Genomic DNA, 18,339 nt, shown 5'->3' on the forward strand with positions numbered 1-18,339 from the left:
GCTTTTCCGTTCCACAACCTCGAATGGTCCTGTCCACTTATCTTGAAGGGCACAGGGCTCCACCGGGGCTAAGACATACACCTCTTGTCCAGGCTGAAGCTCGACCAGAGTGGCATTCTGATCGTACCACCGCTTCATCTCTTCCTGGCTCGCTTCCAGATTTGCCTCGGCAAGTTGTCTGAAGCGCCTGGTCTGGTTTCTGAAGGCCAGCATGTAGCTATATACACTCTGGGGAGGTTTCCTGGGAGATTGCTCCCAGCCTTCCTTTACCAAACTCAGCGGTCCTCTCACGGGGTGACCGTACAGTAGCTCAAAGGGACTGAACCCTAGGGACTTCTGTGGCACCTCGCGATATGCAAACAGTAGGCATGGTAAGAGGACGTCCCACTTACGCCTCATCGGACCTTCCAGGCCCATGATCATGCCTTTGAGGGTTCGGTTGAATCTTTCAACCAACCCGTTACCTTGGGGATGGTAAGGTGTGGTGAACTTGTACGTTACGCCACACTCTTGCCAAAGGGATTTCATATATTTCGATATGAAATTGGTCCCCCTGTCGCTCACTACCTCTAGAGGGTATCCTACTCGTGAGAAAATTCCCATCAGTGCACGCCCCACCACGGGAGCCGTCACTGTCCTCAGAGGTATGGCTTCAGGGTACCGGGTGGCATGGTCCACCAAGACCAGGATGAACCTGTTGCCCATGGCTGTCTTGGGGTCCAGAGGCCCGACGATGTCAATACCCACTCGCTGGAATGGCGTACCGACGACAGGGAAGGGTTGGAGGGGAGCCTTGTTCTTCCCTCCCGTCTTCCCACTTGCCTGGCAAGTCGGACAGGTTCTGCAATAAGTATCGGAACTCTTATGCATTTGGGGCCAGTAAAAGTGGGTGACAAGCCTGTCATAGGTCTTGTCCATCCCTAGATGTCCTGCTAAAGGCACATCATGAGCCAGACCCAGTAGGAAGGCTCTGAACTTCTGGGGTACCACCAGCACACGGGCTGACCCAGGTTCAGCAGCCTTAGGCTCCGAATACAGGAGGTCATTCTCCCAGTACACGTAATGTGTTTTGGCCTGAACACCATTGGCCTGGTCTGCAGCCTGCTGCCGCATACCCACGAGAGAAGGGCATTCTTTCTGCTCCCTGCAGAATTCCTCCCTGGAGGGTCCTCCTTCTTGCTGCCAATGGGTCAGCTCAGGCAGGTCCCCCAGTTCGGCGATCTCTTTCCCTGTAGGCTCCAGGGCATCCCCCTCAAGGTCTGCCTCCTCCTGGACCGTAGGAACTTCAGGGGCCGGTTTCCCGCGCCCCCTGCGCCTTCTCCCTAAGACCGGTTCCTGGGCCTCTCCATCAGGCCCCAGGATCTCTCTCTCACGCCCAGTCAGGCAGACCCACCATCCGCAGGTGAGTCGTTTTCTCCACCTTTTCCCAAGGGGAGTGCTCCAAGTCGTTCCCTAGCAAACAGTCAACAGGCATGGTTTTCCTCACACAGACCTGCAGAGTACCAGAGACCCCCCCCCACTCGAAGGGAACTTGAGCCATCGGACACTGGCTCTCGGAATTATCAGCATTGATAACCCTACAGTAGGCATGGGGTACAACCTGCTCTTGAGACACCAGGTGCTGCCTCACTGCAGTCACACTGGCTCCTGTGTCTCTAAGAGCCTCGGCTTCCTTACCATTGATGATCACCACCTGCCCATATTTTTTAGTGTTAGAGGGCAGGTAGTTCGTAGGGATCATCTCGCTGTCTCCTAACGAGACCAGGGTCATGTGAACGGGATCTCCACCCCCCGGGACCATCATTTCTTCTCCCAGGTGAACGCTAGTCACTTGTCGGGGCGGAGCACCAGTGGGTGCGGGTTTTCCAAATAGGCGACACTTGGGGTCACTCGATATGTGCCCAGGCTCGCCACATTTGAAACAATTGAAGGGCCCCTTTGGAACAGGTTTACCTGTCGGGGCCCCATTCTGCTTCGGGGGTGGGGGAGGCTGAGAACCCTGCTGCGGATTCCCTTGGGAACTACTTTGGGGGCCTTTTTGGAACCCTTTCTGTTTTCCCCCTTTGTCCCCCCCACTCTTCTGCTGGGGACCCTGCCCACTCTTGGCGGAATCTCCCACGGGACCCTTGTGGACCCTGGTGCTGAGCCAGCGGTCCGCCTCCTCAGCAAGCTTCCTCGGGTTGGACAGCTTGCTATCGATCAGATGTTGGCGTAACTCAGGAAAACAGTGATCAGACAAGTGCTCCCATGCAATCAAATCAAAGAGACCTTGAAAATCATTCACTTTGTTACCTTTCACCCAACCATCCAGTGCTCTGCAAAAGTAAGTCACATACTCCACATACGTATTCCCAGGCCGCTTAGTACACCCCCTAAACTTCTGTCTATACATTTCAGGGGTAAGCCCGTACCTGCTCAACAAAGCTTCTTTCATGTGGGTATAGGACCTCTGATTCTCGACGGGCAAATCTAGCAAGGTATCTCTCCCTTCGCTAAGGAACCTTCCCCACAACCCCGCTCCCCAATCCTTCTCAGGGACCCGGTGGGAGGACATGGCTACCTCATATGCCCTAAACCATTGTCCTATATCATCCCCCTTAAAGAACTCCTTGACTACGTCCTTCGGGATATGCACTCTTGACTCTACCTGCACTGGCGATGTGCTGCCACCAGAGGGAGGACGATCCAAGCCTCTTTCCTTGAGACTTATCTCCCTCATTTTCACCTCATAATCCATCTGGTGCTTTCGCTCTTCCAGCGCCATTCTTTTCGTTTCAAGCTCCAGCTGGATTTTCAATTCTGCCAACTTTCTTTCGTGATTCCGGGTTTCCTTCCTGTCCGCCAGCTCCTCTGGCGACAGGCCTTTACCCAAGCTGTGCTCGCTGTCTTGTCGCTCGAGATCGATCAGATCCCCAAGGGCATTCTGCTCCTCCGTTGCATTCTGCTCGGCGAGGTCGTCTTGCTCTTCCGGGGTCTTTCTTGATTCCACCCAGGCTTTCAGGGCCTTGTAGAACTCCGGTTTGTTTTTGCAACCAGCGTGCGGAACTTTTAGTTTCCTACAAAAAAACTTCAGCTCCAGCTTTGAGTACTTGTCTAGCTTTGCGGCGTCCCATTCTATCTCCAAAACCTCGGAGGTCGTGGACTCCGCTCCATCCAGGCTCTTTGTGCCCGGCATGGTTTCTGCACTCGGAATCTTCTTTTCAAAAAGCAAAGTCTGTGGTTTAGTAACTGTACCGTAATCCTTGTGTAGCGGTCAGAAGCTCAGGTATAACTATCGCAAGTGTAAATTCGAAAATCCCACCGCTGCCACCAATGTAGGAAGGGGGAGACTCTAGTTGGCGCAGTGCAAGCACTAGCGACAAGCAGGGACTCTCTCTTCCTCGTCAGGGCTGAGGGTTACCTTCCAGACAACCTCTGCTTACCCTCTAGGTAGTGTGGCTTAAGCAGTCTTAGGCTAATCTTTGGGGCACATAGGGTTAAACACTTGCAACAGTACACCTTCACAACCAACCCACCACACAACGAGACCAGACTGTATTCTTGTAAAAATATATCTCTTTATATAAACTTTACGTAGGCTTGTGAATACAGTCAATAACTTTACGGATACGGTTGCAGGATATCAGCTTTAGATTACCACAGTTCTTATCGTAGTTCTTGTGAGGCCCGTAGGCCGGTGTTAAACAAAGTTCTTTGTGGAGCCAGCGGCTTCCAGGGGATCTGTCCCACGTCGCGTTGCCTTCCCGGTGTCGCTGATCGTTGCGGCTCTTCTGCCGAGCAGGTCACTGGTCGTCCGGGGCAGCGGTGCTCTGTGGCGGCACGGTCCTCTCTTCGTCGTCTGCTCCGACCTTGGAGTCGGCGGCTGTGTGGCGGTGACAAGTGGCAGTACGGTCCCCAAGTGCAGGACGTACCCAGCCAAATGTCGGTGCAGCTGTGGGCTCACAGCTGGGCTGTCGGGCAGGCTACCGACCGTGTGGATTCTCGTAGGGCAATAGTCTGTCCTTGCAGGTGAGGGACGGCTCGCTATGCAGTCGCCTCGATAGCTCGGACCAGACGGGTCCTCCTTCGCTTTGCTCTCGGGCTCCCAGCGCAGGTGTGGTCACGATGTTCGGGCCAGCGGCGGCTGGTCCTCACTGTGCTTCCGCTGTAGCTTTGGGCCCCGGTCACGGTGGTCGGGAGGGAGTGGATGCCTTAGAGGAGCTTCCTCTTTGTCGGTACTGCGGCGATGATCAGCACCCGCAGTCGCTTTCTTCCAAGGGGGGTTTAGCGTCCACTGGTCCTGGGACGCTGGTCAGGGGGCAAGTTCAGTTTCCAAGCCCTTGGAGATCTCTTTGCAGAGTTTGGCACAAAGTAGCACAAAAGTCGTTTCGTCGTTTTGTCTTCCTCTCCTTCAGCAGCAAGGCACCAGACACAAGCAAGAGTCAGCACCCTTCTTTGTCCTCTCGCGGTCCTTCTCGTAGGGCAGAGTCGTTCTGTGGCCCAAACTGGATCTAACTTTCAAGGAGCAGGGCTCCATCTTTTATAGGCCAATTCTTTTGTTCTCGCAGGCCAGGGGGGCCTTTGCATAGCCACTCTCAGTTCTGGAGTACCCCGGCGGGTGTACTCCGGCTTCTGCTTTCAGTGTGAGGGGCAGGCGCATCAGACGCCCCACAGGAGGTGGAGCCAGCATTGTCCGGACAGGAGTGGCCAGAGTACCTTGTTGATGGGGGCTTCGCCCTTCCTGGGCCAGGTGCCGGCAGAGTCATCCGCCGCTCCCCAGGAGGGTGGAGCCAGCATTGTGGTGGCCGAGCACAGTGACAGTTCGAGTCAAGAGGCACTCCTACCTCCCACTAAGGTGTAATCTGCGCATTCACCACCTGTCATCCCTCCAGCCCTGTCACTCACACATCCCAGACAGTCGGATACACATACTGGCAGAGGCAACTGAAATGGTTAGGCAAGCAAATGCTAACTTTCTAAAAGTAGCATTTGCAAACCCAGGATAACGAAATAAACTTGGCTACAAGAAATATCTCATCATCCTGAGTCCAGGCATACTAAACATGACTCCCTACCATGCTCCTTGAGCCTGCGGGGATTATAGGGTATAATAATCCTCGCAGCTCAGTCTGGCCTAATGGAGCAGGTAGCCTTCCGTAGTGAAATACGGTCTTCGTTGTAAGTCACTACCAGGACATGCCACGCACATCAGGGCTTGTCCTACCTCGCACCTACAATGCACCCTGCCCGCAGGCCTACCATAGGGGTGTCTAACATGTAGTCGAGGGAAGGGTCGGGGCTGGCAAGTGGGGACACTTGCCCAGCTAACGTGACAGTACGAGACCGCACGCGGGTTCTGCGGTCGCAGTTCCCAGACACAAGTTTACGGCTGCTCGGGTGGGTGGCGCAACCAGCGCTGCAAGCCCACCAGCAGTATCGGCATCTACACGCCCCGGCACTCTCTCGTGCGCTTTACTGGGGACTAACAGTAAATCTAATGCACCAATCATGGATACCAATCGTATGTACAGTTTACAGTAGGGAGCACTTGCACTGTGGCACGGATCAGCCGTGGCGCAGTGCCCTGAGTATCGGAAAACCAGCAAAACATCGGAGGCACATCAGCAAAAAGTGGAAGGGAGACTCACGCCAAGGTGCCAGGTCTAACAATAGGTTGCATAGCCTAGTGTGTGTGGGGAGGGGCCAAACTGGCGAGGCTTCTGTGCGAGTTCACATGCCTCTTGTTTATGAAGGGTCAGAGACCGATCAGCTCAGTAAATGATAAGAAAGCAGTCGGTGGTACCTCTTTGGGTAAATGTATTGCGCTTTTCCCGCACTGCAGCTGCGTGAAGGCCCAGAAGAGTTGTATTCAGTGATCACCTGTGTCTGTGACTTTGCCACTGCGCCGATATGCGCCGAGGTACCTCGAGGGAGCTGTCCATCAAAGTGGGGTAATGGGCTGGATAGGTTGCATAGCCTAGTGTGTGTGGGGAGGGGCCAAACTGGCAAGGCTTCTGTGCGTGTTCACTTGCCTCTTGTTTATGAAGGGTCAGAGACTGATCAGCTCAGTAAATGATAAGAAAGCAGTCGGTGGTACCTCTTTGGGTAAATGTATTGTGCTCTTCCAGCACTGCAGCTGCGTGAAGGCCCAGAAGAGTTGTCTCGAGTGACCACGTGTGTCTGTAACTTTGCCACCGCGCCGTTTGGCGCCAAGGTCCCTCGAGTGAGCTGTCCATCACAGTGGGGTAAAGGGCTGGATAGGTTGCATAGCCTAGTGTGTGTGGGGAGGGGCCAAACTGGCGAGGCTTCTGTGCGTGTTCACTTGCCTCTTGTTTATGAAGGGTCAGAGACTGATCAGCTCAGTAAATGATAAGAAAGCAGTCGGTGGTACCTCTTTGGGTAAATGTATTGTGCTTTTCCAGCACTGCAGCTGCGTGAAGGCCCAGAAGAGTTGTCTCGAGTGACCGCGTGTGTCTGTAACTTTGCCACCGCGCCGTTTGGCGCCAAGGTCCCTCGAGTGAGCTGTCCATCACAGTGGGGGAAAGGGCGGGAAGAGGTTGCATAGCCTAGTGTGTGGGGCGGGGCCAAACGGGCGGGGCTTCTGTACGAGTTCACATGCCTCTTGTTTATAAAGGGTCAGAGACCATCAGAGCATCAGATGAGGAGAAATCAGCCTCCTGGTCACTGGAAGTACAGGAGGATTGCGCTCGAGAAACTCGTGGATGCCTAGACCTCCATCACGGATTACAGCTAATTTTAGACTGTAGCCTCGACCTTGCTCACTAGGTTCTTGGGCTGATTATAATGCGTTACTGAAGTTTAGCTTCAACCGGGGCACGTGCTGTTTCTTTTGTATATGTAAGTGCTTCCTGTTGAGGTTTAATTTTTGAAACAGGAGCATCGTGCCAAAATGAATCCTGCCTGCATATTTATCCACGAAGATGCCACCATGTTGTGCCATACCTCTACTCAACTGGAGTACTTTCTACTGGGTAGTCAGTAAGTGCTACCTCGTTGGGTAAATGTATGGTGCTTTTCCTACACTACAGCTGCGTAAAGGCCCAGAAGAGAAGTCTTCAGTGATCACCTGTGTCTGTGACTTTGCCACTGCGCTGATAGGCGCCGAGGTACCTCGAGTGAGCTGTCCATCACAGTGGGGGAAAGGGCGGGAATAGGTTGCATAGCCTAGTCTGTGTGGGGAGGGGTTAAACTGGCGAGGCTTCTGTGCGAGTTCACATGCCTCTTGTTTATGAAGGGTCAGAGACCGATCAGCTCAGTAAATGATAAGAAAGCAGTCGGTGGTACCTCTTTGGGTGAATGTATTGTGCTTTTCCAGCACTGCAGCTGCGTAAAGGCCCAGAAGAGAAGTCTTCAGTGATCACCTGTGTCTGTGACTTTGCCACTGCGCTGATAGGCGCCGAGGTACCTCGAGTGAGCTGTCCATCACAGTGGGGGAAAGGGCGGGATAGGTTGCATAGCCTAGACAGTGACTTTGCCACTGCGCTGATAGGCGCCGAGGTACCTCGAGTGAGCTGTCCATCACAGTGGGGGAAAGGGCGGGATAGGTTGCATAGCCTAGTCTGTGTGGGGAGGGGTTAAACTGGCGAGGCTTCTGTGCGAGTTCACATGCCTCTTGTTTATGAAGGGTCAGAGACCGATCAGCTCAGTAAATGATAAGAAAGCAGTCGGTGGTACCTCTTTAGGTAAATGTATTGCGCTTTTCCCGCACTGCAGCTGCGTGAAGGCCCAGAAGAGTTGTATTCAGTGATCACCTGTGTCTGTGACTTTGCCACTGCGCCGATATGCGCCGAGGTACCTCGAGGGAGCTGTCCATCAAAGTGGGGTAATGGGCTGGATAGGTTGCATAGCCTAGTGTGTGTGGGGAGGGGCCAAACTGGCGAGGCTTCTGTGCGTGTTCACTTGCCTCTTGTTTATGAAGGGCCAGAGACTGATCAGCTCAGTAAATGATAAGAAAGCAGTCGGTGGTACCTCTTTGGGTAAATGTATTGTGCTCTTCCAGCACTGCAGCTGCGTGAAGGCCCAGAAGAGTTGTCTCGAGTGACCACGTGTGTCTGTAACTTTGCCACCGCGCCGTTTGGCGCCAAGGTCCCTCGAGTGAGCTGTCCATCACAGTGGGGTAAAGGGCTGGATAGGTTGCATAGCCTAGTGTGTGTGGGGAGGGGCCAAACTGGCGAGGCTTCTGTGCGTGTTCACTTGCCTCTTGTTTATGAAGGGCCAGAGACTGATCAGCTCAGTAAATGATAAGAAAGCAGTCGGTGGTACCTCTTTGGGTAAATGTATTGTGCTTTTCCAGCACTGCAGCTGCGTGAAGGCCCAGAAGAGTTGTCTCGAGTGACCACGTGTGTCTGTAACTTTGCCACCGCGCCGTTTGGCGCCAAGGTCCCTCGAGTGAGCTGTCCATCACAGTGGGGTAAAGGGCTGGATAGGTTGCATAGCCTAGTGTGTGTGGGGAGGGGCCAAACTGGCGAGGCTTCTGTGCGTGTTCACTTGCCTCTTGTTTATGAAGGGTCAGAGACTGATCAGCTCAGTAAATGATAAGAAAGCAGTCGGTGGTACCTCTTTGGGTAAATGTATTGTGCTTTTCCAGCACTGCAGCTGCGTGAAGGCCCAGAAGAGTTGTCTCGAGTGACCACGTGTGTCTGTAACTTTGCCACCGCGCCGTTTGGCGCCAAGGTCCCTCGAGTGAGCTGTCCATCACAGTGGGGGAAAGGGCGGGAAGAGGTTGCATAGCCTAGTGTGTGGGGCGGGGCCAAACGGGCGGGGCTTCTGTACGAGTTCACATGCCTCTTGTTTATAAAGGGTCAGAGACCATCAGAGCATCAGATGAGGAGAAATCAGCCTCCTGGTCACTGGAAGTACAGGAGGATTGCGCTCGAGAAACTCGTGGATGCCTAGACCTCCATCACGGATTACAGCTAATTTTAGACTGTAGCCTCGACCTTGCTCACTAGGTTCTTGGGCTGATTATAATGCGTTACTGAAGTTTAGCTTCAACCGGGGCACGTGCTGTTTCTTTTGTATATGTAAGTGCTTCCTGTTGAGGTTTAATTTTTGAAACAGGAGCATCGTGCCAAAATGAATCCTGCCTGCATATTTATCCACGAAGATGCCACCATGTTGTGCCATACCTCTACTCAACTGGAGTACTTTCTACTGGGTAGTCAGTAAGTGCTACCTCGTTGGGTAAATGTATGGTGCTTTTCCTACACTACAGCTGCGTAAAGGCCCAGAAGAGAAGTCTTCAGTGATCACCTGTGTCTGTGACTTTGCCACTGCGCTGATAGGCGCCGAGGTACCTCGAGTGAGCTGTCCATCACAGTGGGGGAAAGGGCGGGAATAGGTTGCATAGCCTAGTCTGTGTGGGGAGGGGTTAAACTGGCGAGGCTTCTGTGCGAGTTCACATGCCTCTTGTTTATGAAGGGTCAGAGACCGATCAGCTCAGTAAATGATAAGAAAGCAGTCGGTGGTACCTCTTTGGGTGAATGTATTGTGCTTTTCCAGCACTGCAGCTGCGTAAAGGCCCAGAAGAGAAGTCTTCAGTGATCACCTGTGTCTGTGACTTTGCCACTGCGCTGATAGGCGCCGAGGTACCTCGAGTGAGCTGTCCATCACAGTGGGGGAAAGGGTGGGATAGGTTGCATAGCCTAGTCAGTCACTTTGCCACTGCGCTGATAGGCGCCGAGGTACCTCGAGTGAGCTGTCCATCACAGTGGGGGAAAGGGCGGGATAGGTTGCATAGCCTAGTCTGTGTGGGGAGGGGTTAAACTGGCGAGGCTTCTGTGCAAGTTCACATGCCTCTTGTTTATGAAGGGTCAGAGACCGATCAGCTCAGTAAATGATAAGAAAGCAGTCGGTGGTACCTCTTTGGGTGAATGTATTGTGCTTTTCCAGCACTGCAGCTGCGTGAAGGCCCAGAAGAGTTGTATTCAGGGATCACCTGTGTCTGTAACGTTGCCACTGCGCCGATAGGCGCCGAGGTACCTCGAGTGAGCTGTCCATCACAGTGGGGGAAAGGGCGGGAAGAGGTTGCATAGCCTAGTGTGTGGGGCGGGGCCAAACGGGCGGGGCTTCTGTACGAGTTCACATGCCTCTTGTTTATAAAGGGTCAGAGACCATCAGAGCATCAGATGAGGAGAAATCAGCCTCCTGGTCACTGGAAGTACAGGAGGATTGCGCTCGAGAAACTCGTGGATGCCTAGACCTCCATCACGGATTAAAGCTAATTTTAGACGGTAGCCTCGACCTTGCTCACTAGGTTCTTGGGCTGATTATAATGCGTTACTGAAGTTTAGTTTCAACCGGGGCACGTGCTGTTTCTTTTGTATATGTAAGTGCTTCCTGTTGAGGTTTAATTTTTGAAACAGGAGCATCGTGCCAAAATGAATCCTGCCTGCATATTTATCCACGAAGATGCCACCATGTTGTGCCATACCTCTACTCAACTGGAGTACTTTCTACTGGGTAGTCAGTAAGTGCTACCTCGTTGGGTAAATGTATGGTGCTTTTCCTACACTACAGCTGCGTAAAGGCCCAGAAGAGAAGTCTTCAGTGATCACCTGTGTCTGTGACTTTGCCACTGCGCTGATAGGCGCCGAGGTACCTCGAGTGAGCTGTCCATCACAGTGGGGGAAAGGGCGGGATAGGTTGCACAGCCTAGTCAGTGACTTTGCCACTGCGCTGATAGGCGCCGAGGTACCTCGAGTGAGCTGTCCATCACAGTGGGGGAAAGGGCGGGATAGGTTGCATAGCCTAGTCTGTGTGGGGAGGGGTTAAACTGGCGAGGCTTCTGTGGGAGTTCACATGCCTCTTGTTTATGAAGGGTCAGAGACCGATCAGCTCAGTAAATGATAAGAAAGCAGTCGGTGGTACCTCTTTGGGTAAATGTATTGTGCTTTTCCAGCACTGCAGCTGCGTGAAGGCCCAGAAGAGAAGTCTTCAGTGATCACCTGTGTCTGTGACTTTGCCACTGCGCTGATAGGCGCCGAGGTACCTCGAGTGAGCTGTCCATCACAGTGGGGTAAAGGGCGGGAATAGGTTGCATAGCCTAGTCTGTGTGGGGAGGGGTTAAACTGGCGAGGCTTCTGTGCGAGTTCACATGCCTCTTGTTTATGAAGGGTCAGAGACCGATCAGCTCAGTAAATGATAAGAAAGCAGTCGGTGGTACCTCTTTGGGTGAATGTATTGTGCTCTGCGTAAAGGCCCAGAAGAGAAGTCTTCAGTGATCACCTGTGTCTGTGACTTTGCCACTGCGCTGATAGGCGCCGAGGTACCTCGAGTGAGCTGTCCATCACAGTGGGGGAAAGGGCGGGATAGGTTGCATAGCCTAGACAGTGACTTTGCCACTGCGCTGATAGGCGCCGAGGTACCTCGAGTGAGCTGTCCATCACAGTGGGGTAAAGGGCTGGATAGGTTGCATAGCCTAGTGTGTGTGGGGAGGGGCCAAACTGGCGAGGCTTCTGTGCGTGTTCACTTGCCTCTTGTTTATGAAGGGTCAGAGACTGATCAGCTCAGTAAATGATAAGAAAGCAGTCGGTGGTACCTCTTTGGGTAAATGTATTGTGCTTTTCCAGCACTGCAGCTGCGTGAAGGCCCAGAAGAGAAGTCTTCAGTGATCACCCGTGTCTGTGACTTTCCCACTGCGCTGATAGGCGCCGAGGTACCTCGAGTGAGCAATCCATCACAGTGGGGGAAAGGGCGGGAAGAGGTTGCATAGCCTAGTGTGTGGGGCGGGGCAAACGGGCGGGGCTTCTGTACGAGTTCACATGCCTCTTGTTTATAAAGGGTCAGAGACCATCAGAGCATCAGATGAGGAGAAATCAGCCTCCTGGTCACTGGAAGTACAGGAGGATTGCGCTCGAGAAACTCGTGGATGCCTAGACCTCCATCACGGATTACAGCTAATTTTAGACTGTAGCCTCGACCTTGCTCACTAGGTTCTTGGGCTGATTATAATGTGTTACTGAAGTTTAGCTTCAACCGGGGCACGTGCTGTTTCTTTTATATATGTAAGTGCTTCCTGTTGAGGTTTAATTTTTGAAACAGGAGCATCGTGCCAAAATGAATCCTGCCTGCATATTTATCCACGAAGATGCCACCATGTTGTGCCATACCTCTACTCAACTGGAGTACTTTCTACTGGGTAGTCAGTAAGTGCTACCTCGTTGGGTAAATGTATGGTGCTTTTCCTACACTACAGCTGCGTAAAGGCTTTGCCACTGCGCTGATAGGCGCCGAGGTACCTCGAGTGAGCTGTCCATCACAGTGGGGTAAAGGGCTGGATAGGTTGCATAGCCTAGTGTGTGTGGGGAGGGGCCAAACTGGCGAGGCTTCTGTGCGAGTTCACATGCCTCTTGTTTATGAAGGGTCAGAGACCGATCAGCTCAGTAAATGATAAGAAAGCAGTCGGTGGTACCTCTTTGGGTGAATGTATTGTGCTTTTCCAGCACTGCAGCTGCGTAAAGGACCAGAAGAGAAGTCTTCAGTGATCACCTGTGTCTGTGACTTTGCCACTGCGCTGATAGGCGCCGAGGTACCTCGAGTGAGCTGTCCATCACAGTGGGGGAAAGGGCGGGATAGGTTGCACAGCCTAGTCAGTGACTTTGCCACTGCGCTGATAGGCGCCGAGGTACCTCGAGTGAGCTGTCCATCACAGTGGGGGAAAGGGCGGGATAGGTTTCATAGCCTAGTCTGTGTGGGGAGGGGTTAAACTGGCGAGGCTTCTGTGGGAGTTCACATGCCTCTTGTTTATGAAGGGTCAGAGACCGATCAGCTCAGTAAATGATAAGAAAGCAGTCGGTGGTACCTCTTTGGGTAAATGTATTGTGCTTTTCCAGCACTGCAGCTGCGTGAAGGCCCAGAAGAGAAGTCTTCAGTGATCACCCGTGTCTGTGACTTTCCCACTGCGCTGATAGGCGCCGAGGTACCTCGAGTGAGCAGTCCATCACAGTGGTGGAAAGGGCGGATAGGTTGCATAGCCTAGTGTGTGTGGGGAGGGGCCAAACTGGCGAGGCTTCTGTGCGTGTTCACTTGCCTCTTGTTTATGAAGGGTCAGAGACCGATTAGCGCAGCAAATGAGGAGAAAGCAGTCGGTGGTACCTCTTTGGGTGAATGTATTGTGCTTTTCCAGCACTGCAGCTGCGTAAAGGCCCAGAAGAGTTGTCTCGAGTGACCACGTGTGTCTGTAACTTTGCCACCGCGCCGTTTGGCGCCAAGGTCCCTCGAGTGAGCTGTCCATCACAGTGGGGGAAAGGGCGGGAAGAGGTTGCATAGCCTAGTGTGTGGGGCGGGGCCAAACGGGCGGGGCTTCTGTACGAGTTCACATGCCTCTTGTTTATAAAGGGTCAGAGACCATCAGAGCATCAGATGAGGAGAAATCAGCCTCCTGGTCACTGGAAGTACAGGAGGATTGCGCTCGAGAAACTCGTGGATGCCTAGACCTCCATCACGGATTACAGCTAATTTTAGACTGTAGCCTCGACCTTGCTCACTAGGTTCTTGGGCTGATTATAATGTGTTACTGAAGTTTAGCTTCAACCGGGGCACGTGCTGTTTCTTTTGTATATGTAAGTGCTTCCTGTTGAGGTTTAATTTTTGAAACAGGAGCATCGTGCCAAAATGAATCCTGCCTGCATATTTATCCACGAAGATGCCACCATGTTGTGCCATACCTCTACTCAACTGGAGTACTTTCTACTGGGTAGTCAGTAAGTGCTACCTCGTTGGGTAAATGTATGGTGCTTTTCCTACACTACAGCTGCGTAAAGGCCCAGAAGAGAAGTCTTCAGTGATCACCTGTGTCTGTGACTTTGCCACTGCGCTGATAGGCGCCGAGGTACCTCGAGTGAGCTGTCCATCACAGTGGGGGAAAGGGCAGGATAGGTTGCATAGCCTAGTCTGTGTGGGGAGGGGTTAAACTGGCGAGGCTTCTGTGCGAGTTCACATGCCTCTTGTTTATGAAGGGTCAGAGACCGATCAGCTCAGTAAATGATAAGAAAGCAGTCGGTGGTACCTCTTTGGGTGAATGTATTGTGCTTTTCCAGCACTGCAGCTGCGTAAAGGCCCAGAAGAGAAGTCTTCAGTGATCACCTGTGTCTGTGACTTTGCCACTGCGCTGATAGGCGCCGAGGTACCTCGAGTGAGCTGTCCATCACAGTGGGGGAAAGGGCGGGATAGGTTGCATAGCCTAGACAGTGACTTTGCCACTGCGCTGATAGGCGCCGAGGTACCTCGAGTGAGCTGTCTATCACAGTGGGGTAAAGGGCTGGATAGGTTGCATAGCCTAGTCTGTGTGGGGAGGGGTTAAACTGGCGAGGCTTCTGTGCGAGTTCACATGCCTCTTGTTTATGAAGGGTCAGAGACCGATCAGCTCAGTAAATGATAAGAAAGCAGTCGGTGGTACCTCTTTGGGTAAATGTATTGCGCTTTTCCCGCACTGCAGCTGCGTGAAGGCCCAGAAGAGTTGTATTCAGTGATCACCTGTGTCTGTGACTTTGCCACTGCGCCGATATGCGCCGAGGTACCTCGAGGGAGCTGTCCATCAAAGTGGGGTAATGGGCTGGATAGGTTGCATAGCCTAGTGTGTGTGGGGAGGGGCCAAACTGGCGAGGCTTCTGTGCGTGTTCACTTGCCTCTTGTTTATGAAGGGTCAGAGACTGATCAGCTCAGTAAATGATAAGAAAGCAGTCGGTGGTACCTCTTTGGGTAAATGTATTGTGCTCTTCCAGCACTGCAGCTGCGTGAAGGCCCAGAAGAGTTGTCTCGAGTGACCACGTGTGTCTGTAACTTTGCCACCGCGCCGTTTGGCGCCAAGGTCCCTCGAGTGAGCTGTCCATCACAGTGGGGTAAAGGGCTGGATAGGTTGCATAGCCTAGTGTGTGTGGGGAGGGGCCAAACTGGCGAGGCTTCTGTGCGTGTTCACTTGCCTCTTGTTTATGAAGGGTCAGAGACTGATCAGCTCAGTAAATGATAAGAAAGCAGTCGGTGGTACCTCTTTGGGTAAATGTATTGTGCTTTTCCAGCACTGCAGCTGCGTGAAGGCCCAGAAGAGTTGTCTCGAGTGACCACGTGTGTCTGTAACTTTGCCACCGCGCCGTTTGGCGCCAAGGTCCCTCGAGTGAGCTGTCCATCACAGTGGGGGAAAGGGCGGGAAGAGGTTGCATAGCCTAGTGTGTGGGGCGGGGCCAAACGGGCTGGGCTTCTGTACGAGTTCACATGCCTCTTGTTTATAAAGGGTCAGAGACCATCAGAGCATCAGATGAGGAGAAATCAGCCTCCTGGTCACTGGAAGTACAGGAGGATTGCGCTCGAGAAACTCGTGGATGCCTAGACCTCCATCACGGATTACAGCTAATTTTAGACTGTAGCCTCGACCTTGCTCACTAGGTTCTTGGGCTGATTATAATGCGTTACTGAAGTTTAGCTTCAACCGCGGCACGTGCTGTTTCTTTTGTATATGTAAGTGCTTCCTGTTGAGGTTTAATTTTTGAAACAGGAGCATCGTGCCAAAATGAATCCTGCCTGCATATTTATCCACGAAGATGCCACCATGTTGTGCCATACCTCTACTCAACTGGAGTACTTTCTACTGGGTAGTCAGTAAGTGCTACCTCGTTGGGTAAATGTATGGTGCTTTTCCTACACTACAGCTGCGTAAAGGCCCAGAAGAGAAGTCTTCAGTGATCACCTGTGTCTGTGACTTTGCCACTGCGCTGATAGGCGCCGAGGTACCTCGAGTGAGCTGTCCATCACAGTGGGGGAAAGGGCGGGAATAGGTTGCATAGCCTAGTCTGTGTGGGGAGGGGTTAAACTGGCGAGGCTTCTGTGCGAGTTCACATGCCTCTTGTTTATGAAGGGTCAGAGACCGATCAGCTCAGTAAATGATAAGAAAGCAGTCGGTGGTACCTCTTTGGGTGAATGTATTGTGCTTTTCCAGCACTGCAGCTGCGTAAAGGCCCAGAAGAGAAGTCTTCAGTGATCACCTGTGTCTGTGACTTTGCCACTGCGCTGATAGGCGCCGAGGTACCTCGAGTGAGCTGTCCATCACAGTGGGGGAAAGGGTGGGATAGGTTGCATAGCCTAGTCAGTCACTTTGCCACTGCGCTGATAGGCGCCGAGGTACCTCGAGTGAGCTGTCCATCACAGTGGGGGAAAGGGCGGGATAGGTTGCATAGCCTAGTCTGTGTGGGGAGGGGTTAAACTGGCGAGGCTTCTGTGCAAGTTCACATGCCTCTTGTTTATGAAGGGTCAGAGACCGATCAGCTCAGTAAATGATAAGAAAGCAGTCGGTGGTACCTCTTTGGGTGAATGTATTGTGCTTTTCCAGCACTGCAGCTGCGTGAAGGCCCAGAAGAGTTGTATTCAGGGATCACCTGTGTCTGTAACGTTGCCACTGCGCCGATAGGCGCCGAGGTACCTCGAGTGAGCTGTCCATCACAGTGGGGTAAAGGGCTGGATAGGTTGCATAGCCTAGTGTGTGTGGGGAGGGGCCAAACTGGCGAGGCTTCTGTGCGTGTTCACTTGCCTCTTGTTTATGAAGGGTCAGAGACTGATCAGCTCAGTAAATGATAAGAAAGCAGTCGGTGGTACCTCTTTGGGTAAATGTATTGTGCTTTTCCAGCACTGCAGCTCCGTGAAGGCCCAGAAGAGTTGTCTCGAGTGACCACGTGTGTCTGTAACTTTGCCACCGCGCCGTTTGGCGCCAAGGTCCCTCGAGTGAGCTGTCCATCACAGTGGGGGAAAGGGCGGGAAGAGGTTGCATAGCCTAGTGTGTGGGGCGGGGCCAAACGGGCGGGGCTTCTGTACGAGTTCACATGCCTCTTGTTTATAAAGGGTCAGAGACCATCAGAGCATCAGATGAGGAGAAATCAGCCTCCTGGTCACTGGAAGTACAGGAGGATTGCGCTCGAGAAACTCGTGGATGCCTAGACCTCCATCACGGATTAAAGCTAATTTTAGACGGTAGCCTCGACCTTGCTCACTAGGTTCTTGGGCTGATTATAATGCGTTACTGAAGTTTAGCTTCAACCGGGGCACGTGCTGTTTCTTTTGTATATGTAAGTGCTTCCTGTTGAGGTTTAATTTTTGAAACAGGAGCATCGTGCCAAAATGAATCCTGCCTGCATATTTATCCACGAAGATGCCACCATGTTGTGCCATACCTCTACTCAACTGGAGTACTTTCTACTGGGTAGTCAGTAAGTGCTACCTCGTTGGGTAAATGTATGGTGCTTTTCCTACACTACAGCTGCGTAAAGGCCCAGAAGAGAAGTCTTCAGTGATCACCTGTGTCTGTGACTTTGCCACTGCGCTGATAGGCGCCGAGGTACCTCGAGTGAGCTGTCCATCACAGTGGGGGAAAGGGCGGGATAGGTTGCATAGCCTAGTCTGTGTGGGGAGGGGTTAAACTGGCGAGGCTTCTGTGCGAGTTCACATGCCTCTTGTTTATGAAGGGTCAGAGACCGATCAGCTCAGTAAATGATAAGAAAGCAGTCGGTGGTACCTCTTTGGGTGAATGTATTGTGCTTTTCCAGCACTGCAGCTGCGTAAAGGCCCAGAAGAGAAGTCTTCAGTGATCACCTGTGTCTGTGACTTTGCCACTGCGCTGATAGGCGCCGAGGTACCTCGAGTGAGCTGTCCATCACAGTGGGGGAAAGGGTGGGATAGGTTGCATAGCCTAGTCAGTCACTTTGCCACTGCGCTGATAGGCGCCGAGGTACCTCGAGTGAGCTGTCCATCACAGTGGGGGAAAGGGCGGGATAGGTTGCATAGCCTAGTCTGTGTGGGGAGGGGTTAAACTGGCGAGGCTTCTGTGCAAGTTCACATGCCTCTTGTTTATGAAGGGTCAGAGACCGATCAGCTCAGTAAATGATAAGAAAGCAGTCGGTGGTACCTCTTTGGGTGAATGTATTGTGCTTTTCCAGCACTGCAGCTGCGTGAAGGCCCAGAAGAGTTGTATTCAGGGATCACCTGTGTCTGTAACGTTGCCACTGCGCCGATAGGCGCCGAGGTACCTCGAGTGAGCTGTCCATCACAGTGGGGTAAAGGGCTGGATAGGTTGCATAGCCTAGTGTGTGTGGGGAGGGGCCAAACTGGCGAGGCTTCTGTGCGTGTTCACTTGCCTCTTGTTTATGAAGGGTCAGAGACTGATCAGCTCAGTAAATGATAAGAAAGCAGTCGGTGGTACCTCTTTGGGTGAATGTATTGTGCTTTTCCAGCACTGCAGCTGCGTGAAGGCCCAGAAGAGTTGTATTCAGGGATCACCTGTGTCTGTAACGTTGCCACTGCGCCGATAGGCGCCGAGGTACCTCGAGTGAGCTGTCCATCACAGTGGGGTAAAGGGCT

This window comes from Lissotriton vulgaris, chromosome 8 (assembly GCF_964263255.1).
Source record: "Lissotriton vulgaris chromosome 8, aLisVul1.2, whole genome shotgun sequence".
Taxonomy (NCBI): Eukaryota; Metazoa; Chordata; class Amphibia; order Caudata; family Salamandridae; genus Lissotriton; species Lissotriton vulgaris.